The 11,410-nt window shown below is 39.2% G+C and overlaps 3 long non-coding RNA genes across 6 annotated transcripts in view; 2 read left to right on the top strand and 1 right to left on the bottom strand.

Annotated features, from left to right (window-relative positions):
• Nucleotides 1–574: 574 nt before the first annotated feature.
• On the top strand, nt 575–2,151 carry LOC111871905. 2 transcript variants are annotated; one of them, XR_002844125.2, is made up of 4 exons: nt 575–690; nt 1,050–1,189; nt 1,376–1,567; nt 1,781–2,151. It is a non-coding gene; the product is annotated as an uncharacterized LOC111871905 (long non-coding RNA). The 2 variants fall into 2 exon arrangements; XR_004513833.1 differs by having other exon boundaries at nt 1,376–1,561.
• Nucleotides 2,152–4,581: 2,430 nt separating this feature from the next.
• On the top strand, nt 4,582–6,744 carry LOC117282909. Its single transcript, XR_004513834.1, has 2 exons — nt 4,582–5,509; nt 6,395–6,744. It is a non-coding gene; the product is annotated as an uncharacterized LOC117282909 (long non-coding RNA).
• A 3,309-nt stretch (nt 6,745–10,053) lies between these two features.
• The window catches only part of LOC111871904, a 22,845-nt gene continuing 21,488 nt past the window's right edge, over nt 10,054–11,410 (bottom strand). For 2 of the 3 annotated variants that reach the window (XR_002844123.2, XR_002844124.2), the window contains exon 4: nt 10,054–10,720. This is a non-coding gene — a long non-coding RNA (uncharacterized LOC111871904). Of the gene's footprint in view, nt 10,721–10,746; nt 11,339–11,410 lie in introns of those variants that run through there. The other variant, XR_004513832.1, reaches the window with a different exon arrangement.

Below are 11,410 nucleotides of genomic sequence, written 5' to 3' on the forward strand. Positions count from 1 at the left end.
CTTTCTTCCGATAAATAATGTTGCAACCTGATATCTTGTACTGCAGAGGTTCTTACTCTGTTGTGTGTTTTCTGTTTTTGAACTGAGTTTGATATCATTTAACTCATTCTCCTCCAGATGGTTTTGAGCGAAGTGATGTTATACTCAGTTCGAAAACAGAAAACACACAGTGGAGTAAGAACCTCTGCAGTACAAGATATCAGGTTGCAACATTATTTATCTGGAGAAAGTTTCCCACCAGTGCCTGTAAAATATGGACATTTCATTTACATCGATTATTAATTCTAGCTATATGTGTGAACCAGTGATTTTTTGGGAGGGAGCAGTAAAAAAATGCTGGTGGTATAATAGCGTACTTTCTTACCGACAGGGCAGGTGATATGATAGCATACCTTCTTACCGACCGAGCCCTCGGCACTGGCGGCAGCCATTTTTTTATCAAGAGAGTGTCCGCCGGCCACCGCGGCAGCAGTGGCTGTGTTGCCCGCCAATAGCATTGAGTTGCATACCCCTGCTCATGACTGGTAAAACGCGACGTGATTGGACAATCCTTTTGCTAGAGATGGTGGTTGGTTGCTGTCGTGAGTGGTAAAGTGGATTTTGAAAATTTAAAAATTTAGAAACATTGACCGTATCTGTTGTTTAAAATAGCATGAATAGGTTTCGGAAGCATCTATTACCAATCTACAGGTAAGGATAAGGAGTTATTTTTAGTCAGTGTTGTCAAAATTGTATCTTACAGACTTAGGCCTTGCATGCCGCATTACCCAAAATTCTAGGTCAGCTTCTGATATCGCAAGAGGCCTTTCCTTCTTGCTTTACGATTGGTTCTGCTGCACAACAGAAGAGTGCTATGCAATCCATTGCTAGCTGAGGTATCAGACTAATGATGGCTATGTTGCTGCATTGTAGGACCCGAACCAGCCCCACTCCTGCGAGAGATGTAATTGCTGTGTTTGCACTGTGTGGGGATGCCCCCATTCATAAAACAGTTCAGTGTAAGTGAAAGAGCTGAAAGCTCTCTTATTGATATTACTCTTTATTCATAGGAATTTGCTGTCATCCCAGCGAAAAAATTGCTGCCCATGGTGATGAACCTTTGCTGATGCAGCTCAAGAAAGGAGTACCCCAGGAGTCCACCGCTTGCATGCTGTCTGTATGAAGTCACTGTGTTGACACTCACTTTTGGGTAAGTTGTTTGCAGATCTAAACTCTTGAATTATATAATAAGTGACTAATGCAGTACTATGAAATAGTTGAATGTTAACAAGCTGTCTGTTGCATAGCAAATAGTGTAGAAGTAGGTGAACTCTAATAGAGACTCTAGTAATGTGTAAAACATGTTTGTTCTTATTTTTTTGGGATGGTGTGGCAGTACTGAAGAAGATTTGTTCGCTATGGTGAGGGACGTCATGAAGTGTGAACTGAGCAAGGAGGATTCAGTTATTCTTCACCTGCCCTTAGCACATTATCTGGGAGGAACTTCTTATGGAGGATGGAGAACCCATGATTCATTACCCCCAGCACATTCATTGTTCACCAGCCAGAAGGATTTATTGCAGTCAGTGTGTGTATGATGTGAGATGAATATTATGGTGTAAGATTTTAAAAATCATAAATGAGAGAACATCTTGAATTTGACTACAGGCTAGCTAGGACACGTCCATGAATGGTCTCATTTTAGGTTCATAATGCAAAATTTTGCAAACTTTTATAGATGAATTATAATTTATGACTGTTGAAGAGTTTATATAATCAGTCTTTTTTTTTTTGTCAGCAGTCCTGGAGAGGCATCAGTGAAGAAATTGCTGCTGAAGGATCTCAGTGTGTTCAAGCTGAACAAGGAAGATGCAGGAAGTCACCCCTTCCTTCTGTGCACATACCGTCCGCAAGGCAGCTGTTGATTCAAGACTTGAGAAGAATGGCCAAGAAATTCTCCCTTGACATTGGTCGTAATCTGTGAGGGGGTCCTTGAAGTAAAGATGTGTGTTATGTGTGAAGCAGTGAATTTTTAGGTGTTTGTAGCTGTGAAGATTCATCTTCTGATTTAGGACACTGCATAGTGTAGTAGGTGGATATCAGCCCTGAAGATGGAGACACTGAGTTACTCCTCAGTGTTAGCGGCCTCCGTAGTCTAGGGGTAACGTTCCCACCTCATGATTCAAGGTATGTGGAATTTTTAAGGGTGGAAAAATTCAGGGAACAAGTCCTCCGGGAGGGACTTTAAGCCGTGGGTCCCGTGTCGTAGATTTACAGCACGTAAAAGATCCTCATGTCTCTAGGAGACCTCTGAGTGAAATTAGGCAACAATTTCCCACCCAAGTAGTTTCCAACGCCTCTGGTAGAGGGGGGAAATATCAGGTACCGAAGGCTGACCTCGTTGGCTGAACGGGGCTGATAGCATGGACCAGTACTGGTAGGGTATGGCGACAGTAGAAATTAAAGGGGGACGCACAATGGACCAATAACTGGTCTAAGTGCATGGGGAAACCCACCCCCTCTAATAATAATAATAAAAATACTCCTCAGTGTTAGTACCCACCTGCTAGACTATGTGGTGTCAACACGGATCACTGTATAGGAGTGTATGGTAAAGGTAAAATTGTCCCTGTGCTTAACTAACTAAGCACTATGCCATGAAGGCATATGGGGTAACGGATGAGTAGATCCACAATTTCTTGACCTCGGCACTAGGAGGTGAGTGGTCAGCTTTACGACCCGGCTGCTTTACCCCCAGTACCCAGGGTCGACTCAGCCGTGTAGACCCCAGAACCGGTCTGGACAACATGGAGAAGTGAAAATTCTTGACCATACCAGACTTGAACTCTGACCTCTTGGTCGTCCATCCCATAGCCAGTCACTATACCAACTGCGCTATCCCGGCTCCTACAATAGGATATGTTGTTTGGAAATTAGTAATCAGAGTGGCTATCTTAAATTTGCATATTAATTGATCCATTTTTGTTAAGTGTATAATTTCAATACCAATCACAGCAGCCTTATGGTCTATGGCATGAACTGTCTTCACTCACTCACACACTGGGATCATGGGTTCGAATCCCACTCAAGGCATGGTTGTCTGTGTGCATTCTCTGTGTTTTTGTTGTTCTGTGTAAGTAGTGGCCATGCGATGGGCTGATCACTCATCCAAGGAGTCTACCGACTGTATATGATTAAGAAACAGAAAAAGTGACCAAGGTCCAAAAAAGGGCTGTAGAGCCATAGGTAGATAATTTCAATGGTTTGCCGTGCACATAGCGCAAATACTGTTTCCTGAGGGGAATTTGCAGGTGTGCAGTGTTTTATGCACAGTGAAAACTTTGAGTATGTAATACTGAAAATAATTATAACAAAAATGCATTTGCATTTATTACGACAAGAAGTGTCTGATGTAGTAACATATTTCAATGAATTCGTCCCCTGCTTCATAGTAAGTTAAGGCACTAGAAACCTTGTGTGCTGGCTGTGATGAACTGTTCCTGTTTGTTGACAGCCATGGAGAGATGAGTGAGAAGCATCACTGTTTGAAGTGGAGGGTGACGGTAGCAGGTCTGCAGGAAGCAAGGAACATGCTGGAGGGCCCACACATGCGCGACACCTGCAGCAGTGGTTCTCAGCCTTGTTCATCCCACACTGTCCTACCAGTCTTGTAATATTCTTAACTCTTTGACTGGCGCGAAGGGTATTTAAATCCCACCCCTGTCCTGGCAGACCCTTTAAACCTTATGTCGCTAAAATGCATGTTGTTACTTTTTCCTAAACAACTTCAAGAAAAATTGGTTTTTAAAAACGAAATTTTTAGGAACTAATTAAAATACAATATTTTATGCAATAAATGCTTTTCCACACCTCTTTATTTGTTTTTCTTCGTGTGATAAACATTGAAACATGAAAGTTTGCAGAGAGCCACACCACAGCCTGCACACATGATACTTGTTTCTTTTCTAACCTTGTAATTAGCACTCACGCGACACTTTCTCAGGGCACCATTCTTCTTATTGTTACTGTTAGGAACATGGACCATTTTGTGAATTTTCAAGCNCCTTACATCTCTGTGGGTAATGTCTCTTGTGGTTTTAATCAAGAAACTATCAGTAACTGTTTATTTGAATGTACTAATTTTGCCAACACGTGGTGGTTGCTTGGTCAGTATAGTTCACTTGCAGACTAAAGCCATGGAGTTTATTTGAATTAGCTCATTGCCAGGTTTTACATTTTATACATTACACGTGAATTGAAAAGTTCAGAAAGAGAAGGAAAAGTGTGCTAAAAATGCATAAAAATACAAGATATGATATGTTCTTATTGACATTGGACAGATGTGCAGAACAAGAACAAAGACAGTCTTAAATTGGGGGACAAGAATAAGTTAGTAGGATGTGTATGTATTGACCGTCTTGTAGTGCACAGAATCTCACTTGTCACTTCACTACATGTTTCGGCATCACTGTGCCATCCTCAGGTGTGTTATTTACGTTAAACTATTGCACTGCTCACCATCATGTGTCATTCATAAAATGATTTAAAATGTATATTCGTCATGTACTATAATAAAATTTGTTAAGATTTATCATCTTATACGTCGTATTTCAAACTCATGTATTATATCATTCTTCCGCTATGGGAGTCGTTCTTCCTATATTTTGTGTATACTGTATCATGTGATGTATCCTTCTTTTGTGTGTTAATCAACGCACGCAGGACGCTAAAATACAACATTAAGTTAGTAGGAAATAAAAAAAAACTGTAAATTACATTGCTTTTCGAACATAATAAATTCTTCTGACATAGGTTTGAATGTCAGTTAGTGTGTGCATGTGCTGCGTTCACTGAGTGAATTCCAGTTTGTTTAATTTGGTTTTCATACACAACCCACAGTTGGCAAGCTTGTGTTATCTTGTAGGACATTTGCCAGTTATCACTGTGTAAACAGATTAATATACATTTTTAGGCAAAACTTTATTTGGGTCAAATGCTTTATGCCTCTCCCTCCCCAGGGGACACCCCACATCTGCAACATGATCACAGGCTTCTGAGCAAGGGGAGAGAGTCCAGTGTGTCAGCACTGAAGGTACTATGATCGGACGCTTCTCACCATTACCACTACATACAGTAAGCTGTATTGTGTGTGAGGTTTGTTTGCGTAATGTAGGTATTCCTGCCTTACTAGACTGCTGAATGTAATGTCAACAGTAGTGACTATGCAGGGAGAATTACAGATGGAACCCCCCTTCCAGGGGAGATGTAATTGCTTTATTTGTACTCCGTGGTGATGTCTCCATGCTTAAAGAGTTTACTGTAACTGAAAGCATTGAAAAGTTCTCTCATAGATATTATTGTTTGATGACAGGATGTCTGTAACAGTGGAGGGATTGCTATTTCAGCTGCTGAAGGAAGTCATCCGTGCCATGTGCCATGTGAAGGAGGCTAGTGACTGGAGACAGGAAGAACATGCAGAAAATTCTACTCGTGTGTTATGTACCAACTACAAGGAGTTCACGTAGAAAAGGTGTGTGTTTTGTTTGAAGTTAAATATAAGACATGTTGGTTAGAAATAGTCAGTGGGCTACCCTCATCTTGCACATTTTATGTTCCATGATTTAAGGTCATCTCTCATGTAACATTCATGGGGCACTATGCTACAAGCTGGAAGGTCATGGGATTGAGTCCTGATAAGGTGTATTTTTTTCAGTTGACCTAATCCTTCCAGCCGCACTATGCCCCTGGGGTCGACTCAGCCTCTAACAGAAATGAGTACCAGGAATATTACAAATGTGGCTATGGATATCATGGTGCTTTGCCTGTAGTAGCTGAAATGTAGAGGACAGAATTATATAATTATTGATTGGGAATTTTGGTTGGACAGGAATTTGGAAATGGAAAATAAGCACAAGTTCTTCCATGAAATTTTTGATATATATGTATTGCAGTATTGCATGGCTTGCATTTGTAAGGGAATGGAAATTAATTTCCCATTTTTAAGGAGCTGAAGTCTTTACTTTTATATATTTTTACAGTGTTCTAATATGGAGATATCTTTGAAAAAAATTTACTTAGTGTATGGGTATTATTAGTACCTTTTCTTTAGGCCAGTATGTATACCAGCAAATACTTGATCTTTATTGACAAGCTTGTCAAAAGTCTCACACACATTTACCATTGCACTGTATTTTTCAATCTTGAGGTAAAAACTGAACCTGAGACTACCAAAACATGTTTGTTTGGGGAGGGGCGAGTATTATCATGCAGGAATGTTATGTAACCGTAAATTTTTTGTGTCATTGCAAGCCACATAGAAGTTTTACATTTTGTTGAAATTAAAAGTGGATAAAGTTTGAAATTGTACATGCAGATCAGGATCTCTTTTTTAATGCTATTCATGTAATTGTTTCAGGCCTGCAACTCACCAGCACGAGACCTCAAGTGACTCATCTGCCATAAGAGGAAGGAGTTGTTGCTGTACAGTCATAATGAGCGAGTTACAGCATTTCTCTGACATCTATTATGCTGTCCTGTCATCCATGCATGGCTCTTTCTCATAGTTTTTTCTCTTGCGGCTATGCCACCAGAATCTCTGCATGTCAAGACTGAAGTGAAAATCTGGGCATGTCAAGATTGAAGTGAAAATCTATGCATGTCAAGACTGAAGTGAAAATCTGGGCATGTCAGGACTGAAGTGAAAATCTGGGCATGTCGAGACTGAAGTAAAAATCTGGGCATATCGAGACTGAAGTGAAAATCTATGCAAGTCAAGACTGAAGTGAAAATCTGGGCATGTCAAGACTGAAGTGAAAATCTATGCATGTCAAGACTGAAGTGAAAATCTGGGCATGTCAAGACTGAAGTGAAAATCTGGGCATGTCAAGACTGAAGTGAAAATCTGGGCATGTCAAGACTGAAGTGAAAATCTGGGCATGTCAGGACTGAAGTGAAAATCTGGGCATGTCAGGACTGAAGTGAAAATCTGGGCATGTCGAGACTGAAGTAAAAATCTGGGCATATCGAGACTGAAGTGAAAATCTATGCAAGTCAAGACTGAAGTGAAAATCTGGGCATGTCAAGACTGAAGTGAAAATCTATGCATGTCAAGACTGAAGTGAAAATCTGGGCATGTCAAGACTGAAGTGAAAATCTGGGCATGTCAGGACTGAAGTGAAAATCTGGGCATGTCAGGACTGAAGTGAAAATCTGGGCATGTCGAGACTGAAGTAAAAATCTGGGCATATCGAGACTGAAGTGAAAATCTATGCAAGTCAAGACTGAAGTGAAAATCTGGGCATGTCAAGACTGAAGTGAAAATCTATGCATGTCAAGACTGAAGTGAAAATCTGGGCATGTCAAGACTGAAGTGAAAATCTGGGCATGTCAGGACTGAAGTGAAAATCTGGGCATGTCAGGACTGAAGTGAAAATCTGGGCATGTCGAGACTGAAGTAAAAATCTGGGCATATCGAGACTGAAGTGAAAATCTATGCAAGTCAAGACTGAAGTGAAAATCTGGGCATGTCAAGACTGAAGTGAAAATCTATGCATGTCAAGACTGAAGTGAAAATCTGGGCATGTCAAGACTGAAGTGAAAATCTGGGCATGTCAGGACTGAAGTGAAAATCTGGGCATGTCAGGACTGAAGTGAAAATCTGGGCATGTCAGGACTGAAGTGAATGTACAATGGGTGGGCGCTCTTGGCCCTTGCAGAGTGACCACAGTGATCTATTGCGCTTCCCCTTATTATCTCCTCAGCAAACAAAGGACGCACAGGATTTTCGTGGGGATGTCGAAGTAGTCACTTGGTTCCATAAAATATTGACCTAAGTGATGTAATCTTAAATAAGCTATGGCCTCGCATTCACACAGGATATGTGTGGCTGTGACTGAAGTGAAAATCGGTGCATGTCAAGACTGAAACATGACAGGAAAATACTATTATAGTATTACAGGAAGAAATGTCCGTTTGATGTGTGTGGCCATGTCAGACTGCCTCTCTTGCTTTACTATGTTTGCATGCAGGAGGGTAACACATATGCATGATATCATCCGACTTTGTGTCTTGCTTTGTTGCCGTCGATGTGCAACATCGGTTACTAATCACTTGCTTTTCTTTATTGGCACTCCATGTTTCAGCCCAACCAGCCATCTTCAGTTGTACATGCTCACTGTAATGCTGTTTCGTTTCTGTTATGTGGAGGCTTTGGATTGCATCTGGTTATGTGGGTTAGTCATCTGTTTTTTTATTTAGGTGTCCTTGAGCTTCATGTCCATGAGTTTGCTTCATGGTTTTGTTTAGCTGTGGCTCTCTTGATTGTTCTTGGGCGGGAATTTGTGTTGATGGCCAACCACAGCACAACAATTATGCCCAGCTCAAGGACACCTAAACAAAAAATGGATGGTTAACCCACATAACCAGATGCAATCCGAGGCCTCTACATAACAAACAGAACAGCATTACAGTGAGCAGCAGGTTCCTTGATCACAACAACCTGTACACCTGAAGATGGTCAGTTAGGCCGAAACATGTAGTGACGACAAAGAGAAAACTGTGAGAGAGTGTTATCTGACGTTGCACACGGACTGTACTTCATTTATGCACAAGAAATATTGGCACACTACAACAATACAGTAATTGTGCTGTACTAATTAACTGAACTGTGATCAGTTCAGATGAATTACATTACATAATTAAATTATTTCTCAGAGCATTGTTTCACAGTAGTGAGTCTGTTAGGAACTCTGTACAAATTAATAAATGGCAAGTCTACCATTGCAAACATTTAAAGCTATCGGCCTGACGCTTCAGTGGCCCTGCCTGGGCTCCAACTGCACGTGGCCACCTCAAGTTTACAGTGAAACTTTTAGTGCATTCAAATATATAATGAAATTAAAACATTTTTATATCATTTTTCCTAAAGTTGATAAACATTTAAATACTACACCAACTGAAACTATTTTATTGTACCTTTCTCAAAAGGATACTGACTAATAAAGAAACAAAATCGTCAGATTCTTTTGGCAGGTGTGTCATACATTCTGTTTGAAAACCATTTACTGAAAAATTAATCACCTATGGTAAGGATAGATAGCAATGACCATCAATAACCATAAGGAGACTGCTCTGAGTGAGAATGTTAAAAATTAAATCAACTCCATACATAATTCCAACCTTGCAAGTAACCACACTAACTGAACAACATATTCTGCATGCACCTAATGGAGTAGGTGTACATGTTTTAAATTATAATCCCTATTTCGTGAAGAAATACACAAATGTAACAACTTTTGTAATAGTGTGACTTCAAGTTAATTTCCATTAACAAAGACTAAAACATATTGAAACTGTCTTAAATAATTAGGTGGCTGGAATGAATGTCACTGAGGTTGTCAACTTACAGTTATACATTCCTGATACCAAGGAAAATGTAAGTTTGGGAACACCTGTAGTCCGTCTGTGTACCTTCTTAAGTGAAGATTAGTAACACATCAGGATTACAATTCAGACTTCAGATAATGTTCGGCATTGACTTATATATTCATTTTGGGTTCAATCATTAAAGCCACCTCCAAGAAGATGCCATAAGATCAGTCTTACACAGTTTCATGACCTGATATTATTATTGGCCGAGTCTTATGTATCTTTCAAGTTTCCATATACCTACAGAAGACTCCTGATCATCTCCATGTGAATTAAGCACAGGACTTTTATAACCATATATAAGATTTCTAACCACCGTCCACTGTAAATAATAAAAGCTGTTTAACTATTGTTACCATGTCATACATATATATGTTATGTCTTTTAACTAATGCTAAGGTGTACATTGATTTGTTAAAACATCCAAAATTATTACAGAAGTGTCACAACACGAACCAAATTGGTTCTAGAAACAGACTAATTGTAATAAGTTTTAGATGCTTTAACAAATCAATGCACATCTCAATATCGGTTAAAAATATATTATATTTATATCTATGACATGTAATAGTAGTTTCCATATGTGTTGAAAATACTATTCTGAAGATTGTCGTTTTGATTGGAACATGTAAAGGATGATTAATTAAAAACAACTTTTATCAATTACAATGGACGGTGGTTAAAAATCTTACATACAATTACTAGTGTGATGGACCAGGATGAACAAAGTTACTTTTATAACCCATTACAAATTTTCCAGTGATACATCAGTGGTGCTTTACAATGATTTGCAGTGGACTGTACATCTTCTGATTCTGTTGCTTGTATAATTTTACAGTTTTTCATTCTGGCCTACCAAAGAACAAGAGTTTCTTTCTTCCCTTGGAAGGATACATGTCACACTGTTTAGTGACCAAATTGCAGGCTTGAATGCAGCATGCTATTGCTATTGCAATCAAGAAAGGCCAAATATAATTACTTCATGTCTGATTTAGCTTAGAGGATGTCCATCTGGCTCAGGTCCTATAAGCAAGCAACTAATCACTAGAAATTGTACTTTTCAGTTTACAGGTGCCAACAGGTTACCTAAGGAAGCAAGAGAACCACTGTACTCATTTGAATGTGACATGAACTCTGTAGCCTTCCTTCCAGTACACACAGGCACTGTCAGCAGCTGCAAGCTGTGTCTTATTTAAAAACAGAGATGATATTCCAGACAGTAAGAAACAATAAAAACATATGTCCATGCCAAAGTTCAGAGTTGGTGCCAGCATATTTCATGAAGAATTTGAAGTTTTGTTTTGAGGTGGTTGCCCTGAAAAAGAAAGAAAGAAAATGTAGTAATGCTCATGTTAAACTTGAGGATCTCACAAAAACCTCACATGGTGGTTTTCTTTTTGAAAATTAAATTTCATATTCTGCATCAAAAACAGAAATTTTTAGTAAAGCTTCACAGTATCAAGGAGGAAAGTCTTATTAATCAATCCATCATTAAAATGACACTTTATAGTGTACAGTCTACAAATTATAACAAGACAAGTGACATGCTCAGAGAAAAACAAATATTTACTATGCAGCAGTATAATCACCATATGACATTATCAACATTACTATATGGCTTCCCATCTACTCAGCCTCTAAGTTAAAGCTATGAATTACTGTTATTTGCAATGTCAAGATTAAACAAATTGTGAATTCAGTTCACTGGTTTCATCTAGTAATCTGTGTTCTCGTGTCTAAGTCTGTCAGTTAATGAATACAATTTTTTTTAATTAGAACTGGTTGTTCTTTTCAATGAGTGCAGACAAAAGGCATACTCATGGTTGTTTACCGCCACTAAGGACCACGAATGGAGACTGCATTTCTTTCTGCTTCTGATGCAAGAGGCTAAGTGTTCTGAGTGGGTGTCTGTTGAGTTCATCTGTTTCATCAACTGGAAACAAAAAAAAAAAAAAAAAAAAAAAATAAACAATGGGGCCCAAGTGTTTTGCCCTTAAAACATTCT

Source organism: Cryptotermes secundus, unplaced genomic scaffold, assembly GCF_002891405.2.
Source record: "Cryptotermes secundus unplaced genomic scaffold, Csec_1.0 scaffold1526, whole genome shotgun sequence".
Classification (NCBI taxonomy): domain Eukaryota; kingdom Metazoa; phylum Arthropoda; class Insecta; order Blattodea; family Kalotermitidae; genus Cryptotermes; species Cryptotermes secundus.